Source organism: Calonectris borealis, chromosome 1, assembly GCF_964195595.1.
Source record: "Calonectris borealis chromosome 1, bCalBor7.hap1.2, whole genome shotgun sequence".
Taxonomy (NCBI): Eukaryota; Metazoa; Chordata; class Aves; order Procellariiformes; family Procellariidae; genus Calonectris; species Calonectris borealis.
Window position 1 is genome coordinate 160,479,815 of NC_134312.1, and position 18,940 is coordinate 160,498,754.

The following is an 18,940-nucleotide window of genomic DNA, read 5'->3' on the forward strand; positions in this document are numbered from 1 at the left end:
TTTATAAACTATGGCTCGGGGGGATATATCACTATTTTTATGTACTTGCTACACGCAGGGTCACACACTTGCCCATCAGTTTTATGACACATGATACCTCTTAAATAAAATAATACTAATTTAAATTTTTTAATCTCTGTAAACCCCATAAAAAGCAAAAAAAAATTATCATGCAAATGAATAAAAATATTATTTCTATGTATTGCATGTGCCTTACTGACAGACGAGGGGCAGAGACAGACCAAAACACCCCCCCCCCCCCGAGGGTCAGTAGGTAGAGTCAGATAAAGTCGTAGCCTCACAGCGCGGCAGGAGCAGCACCGGGAGATTTGGGGGCGGCTGAGATACCCCGGCTTTTCCCAGCGAAACGTGTGAGTAAAAACGGTTCTCCTTCGGATTTACGTTTCGGTTTGCAGCCACGCAGAGGGAGGGTGCTCAGGGCCCAGCCATCCCTGCCTCCCCCCGCGGCTGCAGGCTGTGCTCCCGTGGGTGTTTGCCCCGGGAAGTCAGCCGGGCTAATGGCGGGGGGGCGGCGCAGGATTGGGGGGTCTGCCTCCTCATGATAGCAATTGGGTGCTCCGCTGATGGCTTTCCATGCACGGGGGAAAGAGAGGACAGACAGACAGACAGATGGATGGATAGACAGACGGACAGATAGATGGATAGACAGTCAGACAGATAGATAGGACACAGACGAAAGTCAGGCATTTATACGCACGATATTCTTAATCTCTCTGAAGGACAGCTCATCAAAGCATCAAATCCAATCAACTAAAACGTTAATATTTCTGTTGGGAAAAAAAAAAATCTTCCTGGCAGTCTCCTCTTACAGACACTGGTGAGTGAAATAGCACGAGACTTCAGCAGAAGACATAGTGGCAAAACTGTAGGCCAGAAGATTATTCTGAAATACAGAGTCAGGTCAGGCGAGAAATAACGCCAGGAGACCACTGGAATGAAAAAAAAAAAAAGTTTTCAGGAGCTGAGTAAGGACACACGTTTCTCTTTTCGAGAGAGAAAAACTGAGTAAAACCCGCTGGTGGAAAGATTCTGGGCAGAGTCGTGTGTCAGCATCCTCCAGGATTATTTCTTTTTTTTTTTTTTCCTTTTTCTTTTTTTTTTTTTTAATAAAATGAAATAAATAAAAGTAGCCCAGGATGATGCTCCCCGCCGCCCCCCCGTAATTTACCAGTGCTCGAAAATGACTGGTCAAAATGTCAAGAACAGTTTCACCAAAAGGTTAGAGTGTTTTTTAAGTCAGTTTTGTTAAATGTGGTAAAGGTGAAACAGGTTGCAAAGAGTTGTTTCAAGCAGAATGACAATAACCAACATACGAAGCAGAAAAACACTCATAAATGAGGGCTCCAATCAATGGGAAAACTTATAGCTCCCTAATGAAGTTTCTTGTGAAAAGGAGGGCGACACAAAGCCACCGAGACATGAATCATTCATGGGAAATATAAAAGATAAAAGATATCTGACAATGAGCAGAACCTTGTATAGAGTGTCTAAAACAAGTTTCCCCTTCTTATTTTCTGCTCCCCCCCCCCCAACCTCCCTCTCCTAGTGTTCCCTGCCCGCCCTATAGAGTTAACATTGACCAGTGCACGTCCTGCCCCACTTCAAAGTAATTTAGCCCAGAACGGAAGGCTTGGCGCTTGGACAATCTTCATGGTGTGTTAAGATTTCTATGGCAATTGGCAAGCAAGACGTTCCCATCTGAATATGGCTCAAAGAAAGCCACTTATTGACACCGAGTTGGCCATCATCAAAGACTTCATCTTTTCCTAGGCGAAACGTGGTCCTAGCAAACACTGTTTAAATCATCTACCTTTGTAGTCGGGGCTGGGAGACATCTCGCCACACACTATTGCTGGCGCTCGGCCCTTTAAAGGCTAGAGCGGCGGCAGCGAAGTTTGAAGGGGCGAAGAAATTTCGGGAGTGTGGGAAATGGCATTGCGGGGGGGGGTGGATGGATGGATAAGCGGGGGAGCTCTCGGCGGAGAGCCGCGGGGCTGTGCCCCCCGACGCACCCAGCATGGGCGGGGGGTGCGGGGCGCAGGGGAGCCCCCCGCCCGGGGCAGGCTGCTGCTTTGCTTTTCGGGGGGTGGTGGAGGGAGAACCAAGGATTTTCAGGGTTTTTCTCCGCGTGTTTCGTGCTGCTAGAGATGTCGCCAGTTGTAAAGCGCTGGGAAGGGGGGACGGCCAGCCCCCCCCGGAAAAATATTTCCAGGTAGAGCAGACCAGGAGGGGTCAGAGAGTGTGCTGGCACACACACTGGCACTCACACATAGACGGACACACACGCTCCCCCCTGGCTCGGACACCCAAACCCCGGCGGGGCGCTGCCCCCGCTCCCCCCCTCATCCCGCGTACCGCCGGCACACACAACCACGCTCCCGCATTCACACACACACCACGCAAGTGCCTAATCAGGCAGGGAGAAGTTCAAAGGCAGGTTCTTTGAAATTCAAACTACTGCTTTTATGGTACATCAACATGGAGCGTTAGGATTGCTATGGCAATGAGCGCAGCAAAAGCAAGCTGCATTTAAAATAGTCCACCTCGATTCGAGACACTCTATTAAGATACAGTTGCATTGACCTTTAGTTTCATGCCGTGTTAGCGCAGTCAATTTTCACTTCATCAGAACGTCTCATATTTTTTTGGCCTCTCTCCCAACCCCCCCTCCCCTCCCCTTTTTTAGGACCCCCCCTCCCCAACTTCAGCAGGTAAACAAACAAACAAATAAGCGGGGAAGAAGCTCCAGCTCCAGCTCTTCTCCTCCTCCTCTGCCCCCCTCTTTTTTTTTTCCCCACCTAAGCACTTTTATTTGCAGAGCGATTGTTCTTTGTTTATTTAATACAAGTACTGTGTGAATGGTGAAAAATAAACACGATGAAAAATAACCAAACAGATGATTCCGCCAAGCGAAAAAGCCCGGACTTAATAAAAGTGCGAAGCAGTCACCGTTGAATGAGAAATCCTTTGAAGTGGAACTTATTATAGGAAGAATACTTTTTGGTTTCCCTAACGACGCTGCTGAATTGAAAGGGCTCGCCTTTGTCAACGATTTGTTCTCCTTTGCCGGGATGCCCGCAGAAATTACTTACATGGGCTGCCTTAACATGCAGCCTGCAAATCAGTAACTTCCCAGCTCAGACTCGCAGACGCCGCTCTCCTAAGGACAAAAAGAAGTCAGGAGGAAAACACCCCAACCTTTCACTCAGCCTCTTATTTTGGGGGGTGGGGGAGAAAAGGGGGTTTGGGACGAGGGGCGGAAGGCGGTCGTACACCCCCACTCCCCAGCCCCCGGCCCCCTGCCCCCGCCCCACCCGGCGGCAGGCACCCGGAGCGGGACCGCTCCTCCGCTCCGGCCCGGCCCGCCGGGAGCAGGGGGGCGGCGGAGCTCCTCCGCCAGCGCCGTGTCTCTCCTTCCCCCACCCCCGCTCCCCCTTTTTTCTCCTCTGCCAAGCGATTTTCCCAGGCAGAGACATATTTAATAAGGGTCGTTTATTACGAAGGCGCTTTGAAGGGTCGCCCCTGAAGCCCTGTGTCCATTAAAAACATGGAGGTGACATTTAAACCTCGTTTTAAAGGAGCTCTGGGGTAGTTCAATGAAAGGCAACTCGTTTGTCTTATGAGCTTGGAAACAACCTCCCTTCTTCTCCTTTTGACCACATGGCATAACTCAAAAACAATAGTTCAAAAGTAAAATGGCATCGTGGTGTTCAGCCTCAGACAGGCACCCATCTAGCAGGAGAGAAAAGGGATAGTCCATAACACAATGTGCTTTTTGTGTCCGACTCTGTCACAAGGATTTCGTTGTTTGCTTTAGAGGCTGCGCCTGTTATACTTTCTTGAAAGTGCTTGTGTTAAACAAGAGTTATAAGTCATCCAAAACAACAAACATTTTGATTTTCTTTGCCTAAAGGGTTTTCCCTGGCCATGGGCACCGTGAAAAAATAATGTACTTGCTGAGAAAGGAGCACCAGTAGTAGCATTACAAGCACAGTGCATTAAATATTGAATGACACGAGGAAAAAAAAAGAGCTTGTCGAGGGGCACTCAGCCTTAAAGTCTTTCTTCAACTTTGTCTTCAGTGCCTGTTAGACTGTTTAAGATGGTGTTAATTAAGGGCTGCATCTGATTCCACTAGCCCCCAGCTTTGTCTCTTTGCAGCGCTCCCGTCAATAGCCCCTCTCAACCGTGGGCTTTCCCCACACGTTGGGTTAGCGGTGCATGTGTCACTTCTTATTTCGAGGCTGAAGAGAAACCCGGATCGTGCGTTAAGGGCAACGGGGAGGTAGTCATCAAGCGGTACTGCAGGGCCAGGAGGGGCAGGGGCAGGGGCAGGAGGAGGGTGCTGCGGACCGGGCTGGAGCCGGGCGGCAGGGAGCAGAGCGGGGGCGCGGCGCCGGGCTGAAAGCCTGTTTGCACATTGCCAACAGCCTGTTTGGCAAACAAGAGGCGGGCGAGCTTCATTTGTTTCAAATTAATCGTTTTGACAAAAAAAAAAAAAAAGAGAAAAAAAACCCGCAGCCCTCCCCAAAATCCTGCAAGAGAACAGGAGGAGCCGCCTCAGGCCGTTTGGTCCCGCGGCCGCCCCGTGTGCGAGCCCACGCGTGCCTGCGTGGGGAGCCGTGGCGTGTGCCTGTGTACCTTCCCGGCTGTACCCCGGCCGCATGCAGGCAGCTGCTGGCGCTTGCGCCCGGCCCCGTGTGGGACATCCCCGACTGTGCGCCAGGCAGCGGGGTGGGCGAGGGCAGAGCCCCCGCAGCCACGGGGGGGGCCCGGACACTGGCTTGGGGACAACTGGCGGGGCACCTCACCCAGCATTTATCTTCCCCAATTTAGGGACTCGCTGCTCCCCCCCCGCCCCCCGCGGGGAGCACGGAGGCACCCCGCATTTCGGGGAGAAGCCGTTCCCGGGCCCCGTCCCGGCGCCCCTGCCCCGGCTGCCCCGGCCGTCGGGGGCGCTGCCCGAGGCCCGGTGGGGTGGCTCGGACCCCTCCGAAAGCGCTGGAGGCCGAGAGGGGCTTTGCCCGCGGGGGGCATCGCCTCCGCCCTCAGCAAATGTCAACAGCGGGGGCGAAAATCGGGGGGCGGCTACGCTTTTCTCCCCGACTCGTTTGCAGCCCGCCAAAGTCACCGGGCGTTAAAAGCAGGAGGGCGCAGAGGGGTCCTTTGGCAGATGGAGGGGGGTGGAATGCCCTCGTTCCCCCCAGGGGTCAGCGGGGATCCGCCGCCCCCAAAGCGCGCTCAGAGCTGGAGTCGGGTGAGGGCCCCCCCCTAAATGGGGGGGGGGCGAGGGGCCACCTCCGCTCTGCCCTGCCGGAGGGGCGAGGGAGGGAGAGCCGAGCGTGGGGCTGGGAAATCCAATAGCCGGATTTTCTTCTTCCTTTTTTCTTTTTTTTTTTAATGTCTGTGTTCCCCCTCTCCTCCTCCTCCTCCTTTCACACGGCGAGCCCGTCTAAAGCGCTCCAAATGGCCTTTCAAACAAGAAAACCCTTCAAGGAAAAATGGGCACGCATCCCCTTCCAGGCACCTTGCCAAAATCTCCCAAGCACCCTACCTGGCATCCTAGCTTAAGTTTCTTCAAGAAGTGTGTGTGTGTGTGTGTAAGTGTGCGGGGGGGGGTCGGGGCCGGGGGGGTGGAATTACAGCCGCCCTGTAGTGGTAGACACAAGTTCAGAGCTCCACTTCCCCCCTCTTTAATTAGGCTGGGGAGAGCCGCGGAGGCGCCTGGTTGAGGTGCGGGCGAGGCGGCCGGGCCGAGCGAGTGAGTACCCAGCGCAGCCCCGACGGGACGGAGATGGGCGCCCGGGGAGGGGAGGGTCGCGCCGCGCCGGGGGGGGCTCCGGGCTGGGAGAGGGAGGAGACGAGCAGCCGCCCCCCGGAGAGGGGATGCAGGGAGGTGGGGGCCGAGGGTGGGAGCAGTGGGCCGGGGGTGTGCCAGGGGGACTCGCCTCCCCAAACCGGCGGTGCGGGCCGCTGGGCGAGTTTAGGGAGGCCAGCGCCGGTGCTGCAAAAGTCAGCCCGAACCAGCTGTGACTTCACCTATTAGCCCCGATGTCTTTCCGAGGAGATTGGCGGAGTTAAACATCCCACAATGGGCGCTCTGGGGCGTCTCCAGCCTGACCTCTACCCGGTTTTAATAGTTTCATAGGAACTTCATTAAATCAATTACTTAGTGAGCACATCATCATTTATTTGTAATTAGCACTGAAGAGCTTGATTTTTGCAGCAGCCCGCAGCCCGGTTCCCAGCGGGGTTGGCCATGTACTACAAGCACTTTTGTTTGCTGTGTGTGTTGACTCGTGGTATTATTCGGCCGCCACAATAAAAGTGTAATCTTCACGTCTTAATCTAGCGTTCAGGGGGGAAAGGAAAACAAACACGGCGCGGACGAGGCGCCGGTTCCCCGTCCCCGTCCCCGTCCCCTCCCCGCCGGCCCCGCTGCGCCCAGCCGGGCGCGGGTGGGCGGCGGAGGAGCGCGGCCCGCGGCGGCTCCCGGGGCATGCCGCCGGGAGGAGGGCGGAGGGGCGGGAGGGTGGGACGGAGGCTGGGGCCGAGGTTGAGGCGGGGGGGGGGAAGGGAGGAAATGGGTCATCCGCAGCCAGGACAAAGGGGAGCGGCTCGGTGGCTTGAAGGGCATGAAATAACCGCTGCGGCTGCGAATCGGCTGCCCCGAGCCGGGCAGGGCGTGGGGGTGCGTGGGGGTGCGTGGGGGTGTGTTGGGGGGGGGAACCAGCGGGGCTCGGCGCTGCAGGAGGCGGAGGGGGGAGCAGCAAGAAGGTTTTCGTTTCGGGGGTTTCGGGGCAGGAAAAGAATGGGTAGGGTGCAGGGAAAGCCGCCTCGGACGTGGGGTGAACGCGACCGCCGGGGGGGTGGGAGAGGAATGACCCCTCCCCCCCACCAACCAGGCCTCCTCGCATCTCCCCGCAGCCAGCGCCTTGACATCGCGGCTCCTCACGGGGCGGCGGCTCCACGCGTGGGGCGCCCCACGGCTGCCCCCAGGCGACAGCCCCAGCCCCTTTCTCCCACAGCAGAGGCTGGCCGCAGCCGCATCGCTGCGCACCCAGGCGGGGCCCTTTGCCGGGCCTGCCGGCGCGGTGAGGGGCAGGCACCCCGAGGAGCCCCGGGGGGGAGAGGGGCTTTGCGGCCCCCCCCCCCGGGCTGGGCTGGCTCCCTGCGGAGCGCTCGCCAGGCGGGCTGGGGTTTGGGGAACGGGAACGGTTTTTGGGGTGTCTGTTCGCCGCACGCTCCCCTCCCTCCCAGGGTTAGGGCGTGGGGGGTTGAAGTCCCGTTAGAGGCGACAGCACACATGCAAGCTCCCGGGCTCACCTGCCCCACGCGTGGCCAGTCGCGGGTGGGAACCGGGGCAGGAACCCACGGGAAACACCCAAGGCCGAGGGGACGTGTAGGGCTGTATATAGCCCTATGCGGGGAGAGTACCGTGTCTCGGCCCTGGCGACAGCCCCGCTCCTGGTCCTCAGGCGCTGCCCACATTTCGGCTCTTCAGCTGGAGAGGGGCTCCCCCACCCCTCCGTCCCACTGCCGGCCCCTGCCCCTTCCCCACGGAAACCCGCCGAGGTGAACGGGACGAACAGCCCCGCCGGTACTTGCCCCCGCCGGCTCTTGCCCCCGCCGGCTCCTCCCGGCCGGGGGGGCCCGATCCTTAATTTCCATCCTCGTCGCGGCGAGAGCCCCGAGCCGGGGCAAGGCAGGTGCAGGGGAGGGTGCAGATGTCACCCACGCCGGAGCCGCCCCTCACCGCCCCGTCGGGCACCTCGTCGGGGGCGGCGGGTCTCCGTCGGCCCCGGCCCGGGCCGTGGCGGAGCGGGGCATGGAGCCCCACAGCTGCGAGGGCCGAAGCGGGGGGGCCGGTGGCTTTGGCAGAGCTGTGGCCGCCGTGCATCCACCGCCACCCCAGAGCCTGGGCACGGCAGAGCCGCCACGGCGGCTGCGAGGCCGTTCGGACACGGGTGATAAAACACGCGGGGGCGGGGGGGGGGGGGCGGAAAACGCGCAAGTGCCGGGGGTTTCGATAGGTTCCCAAATTCACACAAATACCGGAAAAAAAAAAAATTAGCTGGGGCTCGAAGAGGGGAGAGGTGCTTTACTTGCGCGGAACCGCCGGGACGCGGCGTGTTTTTAATTGCTACGTATTTTTAATATTAAAGCGCTTAAGCGAGTATATCAAACATATCCAATGTCTCCTGGTCGAAACCAGCCGCCCCAAAAGGCGGGCAGGGCGGGTTTGGCCCCGAAGTTGAGATAAACGGGAGTTTTCCCGCGGTAGCAGCGGGGAGGCGGCGAGCGAGGCTGTGCGGCCGCGGAGGCTGCGCGGCGGCGGAGAGCGCTTCCAGCTCAGCAGCTCTCTTCTTGCCGGGCAGGAGAAAGTGAGCAGAGCCCAAACCCCACACGTTAAAAAAGAAAAAGGCATTGGGGGGAGGGGGGGGAGGGGGGAGAGGGCTCTGTTACTCCCCCGCCGCTTAGGCTCGGAGCTTGGAGAGCGGACGGGCGGCCAAGTCCGGGGGGCCCCGGTCACCCCCACCCCCTCTGCTCCGGGGCAGCTTCGTCCACGAGCAGTGCCCACACAGGGCCGCGGAGCCAGGACGTTTTGTGGGGCGTTATTTTTAGGGCGTGGGAAATGGTGGTGCAGCCCTGGGTTTTGCACAGCCGGGGAGGTGCGGGAGGAGAAGGCTGCGCTGGGTGCAAGTCGGGGGAATCAGAACGCCGGATGTCGTGGGTGACACGAATTGCTCGTGGGTGGCAGGAGAAAGAAAGAAGGACCCCACGGCACCCCAATCCCCTCCAACCCAGAGCCTGAATTTGCCGGACAGCTGCCCTGGTGCGCGCTCCCACTGTGCGCGGCACTGGCACCTTCCGTGGTCGTGGGGTTTTATGGAACTGGGGGCCGGTTCCCAGCCCGGACGTGTTTTACAGCCCAAACCCCGTTTGGGTGGACGGGGGGCGCTGCCGCCGTCCCGAGGCCCCGCGGGGGTGGGTGTGTCACGGCGGGGAGCCGCGGGCGGTGCCCGTGGGGGGCGGGTCAGCCCCCCCCCCCGACCCCCGGCTCCTGCCTCCGCTGCCCGTCCTGCCCGGCCGCGACTGCTCCTACCCGTCCCTGCTTGTGCCTGCCTGTGCTTCCCCGTCCTGCCCCTGCCTGCCCTCCCCTGCCCTCCCTCCTGTTCCTGCTTCTCCTGCCTGTCCTGCCTGCCCTGCCGGCACCTCCCCGGCATGCCCTCTCGGACTCGCAGCCCCTCAGCCTCTGAAGCTGGCACTGTTAATCGCTGGCAGGGAGTTAATATACATTTATTGGAGGCTGCACCCTCTCGCAGCCGACCCTTTCATCTTTAATAAGGAGGAGGAAAGCTGCCTCCTGTGGGAAATGGGTGAAGAAAGGAGGTTCAACAGGACAAACCCAGTCAGCTCTCCCCTCTCCGAAATCTGGAAGGAGCTCCCCAGACGCCCACCATTACCAACCTGGATGGCAGATAGTGTTTGAAAGTTGGGACTGTGCTACAAAATATTTTACAGCAGCTGTTTAACATTCCCCTACCCAGTTATTAAACATGAACGGGAGCAAATGAAAATGGCAAAGTAAAATGAAATAAAAGCCCTCTTTTCATTCTACTAAGAGACAACACCTAATTAAAGAATATTTGAATCCCACAAAAATGCAGACTCTCCGCGGTGACATAAAACTTCTCTTTTAAAACCATAACCAAACACAAACCAACCCAGTCCAGCCCAGGCTTGGGCGCAGCCGCGGTCCCAGCCCCGGCTCGCTGAGGGCCAAGGCAGGCCGGGTGTAGGAGCTTGCTGCCTTGACTTTACCCCAGCCCAGATCCTCTCACAGGTGGCTTCCTTTAGGCTTTATGTTCTCATTTCTTGCAGGGCAGGGAAGCAGGCTCGGCCCAGAGCAGCTTTTCAGATTCCAAGTTTGCTGGTGGAGATTCCAGGGCAGCACCAGCCGCTGGCTTCAACAGCTGTGCCCAAGAGTGCCTAACCGCTGGGGGCAGCCCTTGGATCTTTCTTTCCTCTCTCCTCTAGCACAGGAAAAAAGTCTCCATTGCAACTGTTTATCATGCAATCCCTGGGATTATTTTATGCTGTGCCATCACCCAACCGAGAGCTCAGAGCAATCTGCCTAGGATTTTACCAAGATCTTCCTCCCTGGTCCCATTTACTTCATCAGGACTTACATTTCTATTCTCCAGTTGGCAATGTTCGTATGCCAGATGTGTTTGCCATTTGGTGCATGCTGCAGAGGTCAGAGAAATATAACCCAGGAGTGAGCTTAACCTGCTCCGATTGCTGGGAGCGTACCTGTGGGGTTTGAAGTTTGCAGGTAGCACCCGGGACCTTCCCAGGGTATGAGCCTGCCAGGCAGTGCTCGGAGGCGAAGCTTTGGGCTGGGTGTGTGCAATCCCGCATCAGGCTGCTCTTAAGCAGAAAGCAGGAGGAATGGGAAGATCTTAAGCCCGAATACACACACAACACGGGCACAGAGCTCTTCCAGTGGGGTAGCGAAGCAGGGAGGCGAATAGCCCCGGTTCCCCAAGACGTTAATGAGCTGGCGAGTTAAGGATTTAGCAGCATTTTATAGTCATTTAAATGGAGCTACATCCGTTGTTTTGTAAGCCACCACAAAGCACGAGTTTATCTGCTTCTCGGCTGCTCCAGTTCTGCTTTGCGTCCTCCCCAAAGAAAGATCGTTTCTGCAATTAAAACTAAAAACCCGCTACTCACAGATAACACGTGCACATACACACACCTGGTTCCCAACCCTCCTCTCCACACGGACACCGATCTCATCCAAATACCCTCAGATCATGCTCATTAGGAGAGTAAAATCCACAGGAATTTTACCAGGATATAGGGGAAAGAAAAAACAACCTTGGAAGGAAGGCAATGCTGCTGGCGTTCAGCTGCCTTCTCCCTTGAGCTCTCCAAGGACACAACCAACCCCTCGTCACCGCACAGAAAAGCCCAGGTGACAGCAAGGTCCCTTTAACAGCAGATGCAGCTTTATATCAATGGCCTGTTTTGTAGTGTTTGCTTTCTTTTTATTACTTTGCCATATAAGAAGCAGAGTCCCAAGTTTCCTAGGAGTCAAGGCATTGCTCGCTTCCTTTCTCAGCTGCCCATCTGTTGAGGAAATAAGAATTTTACAATGCCCATTTATTGGATCTAAATCAAATTAAAGGGGTGGGTGGGTGGAGGATTTTATTTTAAAAAATTGCTCTGATCTTCAGAAAAGATGAGGCCAAATCATGCTTTCCTGCCCAGGTCAAGCCTCTCTTACCTGGCTTGAAGCATCACTTGCAGCTTCCCCTCTCCCCAAAGGACCTTTGGGTCTGACAAGCTGGCAGAGATGGGGTGGGGAAGAACAGGTGTCCCATCCTCTGGCTGGGCAGGGACAGAGCCAGCCCAGATGTGGGGCTGAAAAGGGTAATGCTGAAAGGCCACGAATGTGCGGAGAGCCCGTGCTGGTCCCCAGGCAGCCCCTGTGACCTGCCCAGGGGAGAGGGATGTGCACCTTTTGTATACGGCCTTCTGTCTGCTCCTTCGAGGAGGGCCACCTTCACCTCCTGAGAAAAAGACCCCACCTCTACCCTTGCACAGCTGGGGCAGTGCCTGCGCTCCGACGTGGAGCGACACCTTCCAGCTCAGGATCCCCCATGCCGACACCGAGCTCCCGACTCGCAGAGGGCAGTGGTATTGTCTGCTGGGCTGGCTCAGGGCCCTGGTGCTCCCCAGGGACAAGGGGGACGGATACGTGGGCTCCCGGTGACATGGATGTGCAGGCTTGTCCATGGCTGCCAGCTCAGGGAGCGAGCGTAGATCGGTGCTGGCAGAGGGTGCTTGATTGATGACTGGGTATTACGGGGAGCTACGGTAGATGTGTCGTGCCAGCTTCGGATACCCAGTGTATCCAGAAAACCAGGGATTATATCAAAATGGCAGCTTACAACCATGCCTGAATAAAGGTGCTTGCTTACAAGCGCAGTGAACCCAGCCATTTCCTAATGCCAGCTCTAGATTTGCTTTCCACATTTGCATCTGTGGCTTGTCTGAGCTCTGCACATCGGGGAATTTAAAAACAATCATTCGTATTTTCTTCCTTGTTTCTGAATGAACCAGACTCCTGCAGAAAAATAGCAGGGGGGAATATATTTCTGTTCAGGGATATAGCATTCTAGTCAAGGCATTTGGAGAGTAAAAGCGTAAATGTATAAAGCTGCGAAGAGATAATACACGGGGAAATGATTTTTAAAATACAAAGGTAAAACCAGGACTACACTTTTCCAGAAGCAATTTGTAGACTATGTGGCAATAAGATTTGGCATGGCAAGTGTGAAACTTGGACATACACATATACATGCTATAAGGATCCTTCACCACCATTTAAAACAAATTATTAAGGTCACAACATTACGGTGTGCAAACATTAAGGTGTGCATACATGCACACTCACATACACAGACACGTATGTGCACGCACATGTCTTCACAACTAATGCTGAGTGATTATTTTGTTTTCGTAAGGTTTCGAAATTTTGAAGCACTCTGATAATTCACACTTACCTATAGCATCTCAACTGTTGGGGTGGCACCTGGTTCATTTCTTGGTGATGCTGGTGTCAATAATTTATTTAAATGACCAGAGGGGATGTGCTATGCATTAATGATTACTTATGCGCTCTATACATATTCAGATTTTGACTCCTGAGACTGTGCAGGTTTAGTTTGCCAAGAGATGCTGCTGTCTCTCCAGCAGGTGTTATTAACTGAGGCGGTGTTAAAGCAGCAAGCGGAGTGATGGGAGAATATGTCCCATAGCTGAGAAGAATCATATACTAAACTTCAGGAAAGCTGAAATACACCCAGGACATTATCTTGCAATCAAAGGTTATTTAAACCTCAAGTCTGCCTTTGAGCGCAGAGATTATAATGGGATCTATTACATTTCAGAGCCAAATCTGTGTTGCCAGGTTATCAACTGGCATTTCTGTCACGGTCCAGTCGCTGCTGGCTAACATCTCGTCAGCCACCAGCACTACATTTTGAAAGGACGGTTTGGGAAATGCAGGACTTGGGAGGAAGCAGGGACGCCAGGGAGTCGGTCTGGTTCAGGACCGACTCTCTCGCTCGGTAGCACGGGGGGGAGCGCCGGGCCCACGGCAGCATCAGCTCGGAGGAGGCGAGGGAAGCACAGACAGAATTATAACCACATCTCCCTCCACGACAAACTTGTTTCCCTTGTAAGAGGTGAGATGCCTCTTCAAAGCACAAAGGAGAGAGGATAACTGGCAGGTGGGGCTCTGCTTGTGCGTGCAGAGATTTTCTCCCCCCCCCCCTTCCCTGAGGTCTAGTTTTTGTGGTTGTGGCTGCCTTTGAAAAGCAGTAATGAGGTAGGAAATGTTCACACTCCTCCTGATGTCAAAGGGATTCAGAGCAGGATTGATGCTGGTTGGCTGGAAAGAGAAAGTCCAAAACGAGAGCAGTATTTGGGGGTAGCGTAGACCAAAGTGATTTTTTTTGGGTTGTACGCATGCAAATCACTTGATATATGTGCCTACATGGACACGGCCCGAAAGCACAGCAGGATCATTTAAAGAACTTCTTCCTAAATGATGCTTCTTGTGGCTGATCACCATTGTGCGAACTTGGTTAGTCTTCCTTGTGAAAGCCTATCTTCTTTTGGGTCTCTTTGGGACAATATTAAATTTTAATTGACAATATGGATTTCTAACTCGGCTAATCCTAACAGTGCCCTTAAGACAAATCAACACGGCATCGGTAGGAAGAAATTATTCCCTTAGTGGAAGCTGGAAGGTGTTTTTTTCTCTCCTGTGTCAGAGAAATAAAAATCTTCCCCCAAATCTGCACCAAGAGGCAGAGTCTATGCATGAGGCTGAGAGCTGGGACCCGTAACCACTCATCCCGGCTCTGACAGACCCCCTTGGTGGCAAATCTCCCCAGCCTCCCTTTCAACACCTGTAAAATGGAGATAATGAGAACGACGTCCTCCCTTCCTTGGGGTTCGATGCATTAGCTAGTGCGTGCCGAGCTGTCGGAGGCTGGTCCCGCAGGCATGCCTGTGTACAACCAGCTCGCCCCGATCCCCGCGCTGGTATTTTGCTGCCATTTGGTTGGCATAAATATCCCACAACAGTGCAGTGCTCCAGACTATCATGGGCAGGCATGTAGCAGTCATCCTTTGTTTTCTTTAAACGATTTCAAGCACCAAATAACATCTCTTTTCTCGGAGCTGCAGGCAAACCATTTGGCCTCCTGGCAAACAGCTTTCCTAGTCCTCCTGAGCCCGCTGCCGTTTGCTGGGTAGGCTCACGTTGTGTTTTCTGCCCCTTCCTCTCAAAATGTTTCTTTCTGAGATGGGGGAGGATGCTCTCATTTTATTTTATTTCATTTTTCGAGCCCCAGAGCTAGCAGAAGAATAGCTGTCTCTGAACAAGCACGGCTGGTACCAAGCAATGGCCGTGGTGGGGATGCTTCCCAGCTGCAGGGGCTGTGCACCTGTCTCGTTTAAGATCAGCGTCGGAAAGAAAGCGGCACTTTTAGAGGCTTTTTCATAAAGCACCCAGCAGACCCCAGCATGAAATGACAAGGGATCTGGGAAACACCTAAACAGCATTCGAAAGTGCATTTTTTTGTCCTTGGAAAGGTTTTTTAAAAACTTTTCTATATTGACGAACTGTCAAGGAGCGGACAGGAGAGATGCATTTCTGATTTTCAGGCTGAAACACAGCACGATGACTTGTACTACGGCCGTAATAAAGGCAGACAGGTGAAAAAAAGAGGGGAAAGAAAGGGGGAAAGAGATGCTTGCTCGGCTCCCGCTTCTACGCATTTGGCATTGCGTCTGCGATCCAAGCAAGCTGCTACCTCTGCTGTGCGGCTGCCACCACGGTGGCCCACAGTGTCATGGGGAAACTGTCCAGGAGCGGCCACCCTGTCCCCACCCCGGCCACAGATACCAGCCCCAGCCGCCCAGGACAACCTGCACCGACGGTTACCACCATCTCTGCCGCAAAACACCGAGCGGAGCCACCGTAATAATAACAAAAGTCGCTCTCCCCATTGCATCAATAAAGTACTTTTTTTTTCTTGTCTTCCCTGAGAAAGCCATGTATGAAATTGTGGCAGAGAGGGCCCAGGCCACACCGAGGACTAGAATTTAAGAGCCGTAAATGCTACATCCACCTCTTGTCCTGTTACTCCAGCTTGGAGAAATCACGTTGCCTCTCTCCCTCTTTCATCTCCTGTTTTTTAGGTCAGGCTTGTTCTTGCTATTTGTATCCTAGGTAGAACCAAGGGGGCTCCCAATTCACTGTGGTAGTAGTAGTAGCAGTAGTAGTAAAAATAGTAATTATAATTATATTAAGAGACTGGGCTGTAGCCAAAACAAAATCCCTTTTCACACATTTCTATTTAGATGTAATCCATAAAACTGCATTTTTATGTCAACACGTTGGCAATGCAATAACCCTGTAGCGGAGGCTGGAATAGGCATAGGCATAGCTATATGCATATATTTGTATATATTTAAATATAGATTTATTTTATATCAGCTTATTTTTACATGAGTGTGTGTATAATTACATGGCACGTAAGAATTTACTCTCCTGTGTTCACTGGGGTATACATACATAGCAGTGTGCCATTTACACAGCGAATATTAAATTACTTTAGTTTGTTATTCTAGGTGGTGTGCAGGTAGCCTAACCTTTTTTGATCAGCTGCAAGCTGGTCTAACTGTTTTATGGCACCAGAGGGGATCACCAGGCTTGTAACTTCACAGAGGCGAGGAATTGGCCCTTGCCACTTGTAGCTTCAAAAAAAAAAAAAAAAAATTAGACTAATTGCATGAGGTGCTACCACTTCCCTCCTCTGATCTGGCATCTCCCATAGCAGCAGATTGTCTCTCTGGCTCGTCCAACCCTGGAGTCAGGCGGTTGTCAAGAACTGACTTTTTCCCCTCTGGTATTTTGGCTCCAGGTCTCTGGGTTGGAGGCCACAGTTTTCAGCACCTGCTAATAATTTTTTAACAGATGCTAGAAAGGAAAATTTCCAAATACAGCAGATACAATCTGCTGTAGCCTGGGTCAAGCATGGACCACAGGGTTCATTTGCCCTAGAGATGGGGAGCTAATGATGTCCATCGTTTTAGCAAAAATGTTGTCTTCCTTGAAGACGATGGTCAACGTAGCACCTTTGCTGCAGAGGGGAAGGATGTTCTGTGCAAGCTCTCCTCTTTCTGCTGTAATACCGACTGGCTTCTCCATCAGTACGGACAGGAGGAATCCACACTGCCAAGTATGATCATTTGCATTTTTTCAAACAATCTTTTATTTAAAATCCAAAGGAAACATTGAACTGATTCAATATATGCAGGTTCATGTTGCACTGGCGCCACGGGAAGAATTCAGAAGCTCTGTTCCTCGCAGAGATCAAGTCTAAAACAAGTCCTGAGATAAAACCCCACTTCAATATTTCTGGCAGCTCTCTGTCCCACGACTTCTACCACCCTTTGCTAAGTCAGTCCCCTGCCCCCTTCCCTCTGTTTTTCTTGTGCTAGTGTGTGTATTTTAATCCCCTATAACTATTTGTTCTCATAGCCTTCCCTGGTCAGCAGGAAGTAATGGGACCTCCGAATGGCTCTTGAGAGGCAAGGGAAATAAATAAAAGACAAGGAAATTGAAACAATAACAAGGAACATACCGTCCAGGGCAGCTTTCCATTAGGCTCAGGAGGGAAATGACAACAGGTGTGGAAGGCTGTAGATGAGACAAAATGTCTCATAAGGTTTTGTCACTCTCTCATGGCACTGGCTAGATATAAATACACCTTTTTGTCTTTCTCCTGGGTCCTAAGCTGACACAAGGCTCAAACCAGGAGAAATGTAGAAGGATGAGCGTTCGTAGAGTGCATGTTACAGCTGGGGCTTCTTCCACTGCCTTTTCCCAGCATGTATATATGTAACTACATACGCATGCCATATACACCTATAATGTCAGCCAGGTCTCTGTGCTGCTAACTGGTATGGGGAGAGCTGCCTTGCCTTCCTCCAAGGAGCTCATCCTCATCCCAGCCCACAGGTGACAGGTGCACACGCTTTTTTCCTATCTCAGGTTCAGAAGTTACCTTTAGGCTCTCTTTCTGTCTTTGCACAAATTAATTACTTTCAAGCGTACCCAAAATCATAGGGTCAGAGCCTGAAGGTAAAACCAGAGAGTCCAGGTGAATGCTATTTCCTCCCCTCCCCTTTTTTTTTCCTGCTTGCAATACTCCTTTTCAAGTTTGGAAATTGAAGTTATTTTCCTGCCAATGTTTTCTGCTTCCATGTGGCAAACATTTCTCTTTCCAGTGGAGCAGGAGCCAACATGGCTGCCTCCAGCGTGCATCGGTTGTGTGTATCCTGTCAACTCTTCCCTAGACAAAGTGAACAGTCCTGAGATCTGTTCTGCCTCCCCCTCATCCGCTTGTGTCTCGCCCCTCCGTTTTAGTACATCATGCATCAACCTGAGGCAAAGTACTGGCTATTTTTTTTTCTCATAAATACAATTTTGAGGACATTGCTTATTTTATCTTAACTATGAAATCTTTTCCAACTTTCCCCTGTACCTTTTCAAGCCTGGGTATACTAAAAAATGCGACTTAACATCCAAAGCACGGCCTTCCACATGAGTAGTAGTCTTGGTGACTACTCATCTTATTTGCTCAGGTCACAGATAAATGGATAGTTTGTCCTAATTGTTAGTTTTGCACAATTTTTGTAAGGACCCTGGTCCTTACAAAATACAGATGACTGTCAGTGCAGGGTCTGAGACAGTGCAATGGGCTGGGGTATCTCGTTGTCCTTCACAGACGGAGGAGGTGAGTGGGCTGTAGAAGTACGTTGGAGGTGTCAGTGCATGCTTGGCTTGCTCTTCTCCTTTTTGTTAGGCATCCAGCACATGCACCCTTGGAGATAGGATTCCTGGCTTGACGGCCACTATCCATCCTGAACTACAATGGTTGTTCTTAAATAAGAAAAGCATCAAACATAAGGGAAAAGAGATTCAAGACAGGCCACATTTTTTTTCAGTGCATCTTAAATATTCCTATTAGTTGTTCTTGCTACATTCATATTCTTTCATACATGTACATACAAAATCAACAAGTATAGTAGTTGTATTTGCTTTTTAATATATAGGGCTATGCACCACTTCTGGATAAAATCCATGGTTATGGATGAATCTTACCTTGAAACGTGTGTATTCTGTCCGTTTGCCATGGAGAAGTCCCAATCTATGGGAACTTGGGTAATGAACCGGAGCTTAATTCATGTTTTCTGTCATATTTCTGCTTGCGTCTATTAAGGGGGCTTCTTATGGAGTCAGTAGCTCTAGGTCCTAAGGAAATGTCTCAGATTGTTCTTCTCTCCCTTTTGCTTTGTTTTCGTATTTTGCACTCTGGAGAAGAATAAGTCTAATATTGTCCATGTACTCTTCCTTTTTCACACAGTATGAGCATTGTGGCCTCTGCTGAATAGTCTTTAGCTATTTCTAAGGATGTAGAAAAAAACCCTCTTTGCCTCACATGAATACATCTTGGAAAACTAGACCTTAAATATGATTTGGGTTTTTCAAGCATTGAATCACGTTGTCATGGGTGGATTTTTGCATGCTAAGTTAAAATAGATCTAAAATGAAACAGGGTTTCAACTCATAGCATAGGCTAAGTGCCAGCTTCCAAAACCTGAATTTCAGAGTATGTTTTAAGTTTTGCTTCAGTCTTCATTATATCGTTGTTTACTGTGTTGTCAACAGACTTTTTTGCTTCTGCTATGTTTCTGCCCTTTCGATACACGTATTGATGAATGCTTAACTCTTGCCAGAGCGCGTCTCCCATACTGTGAATAA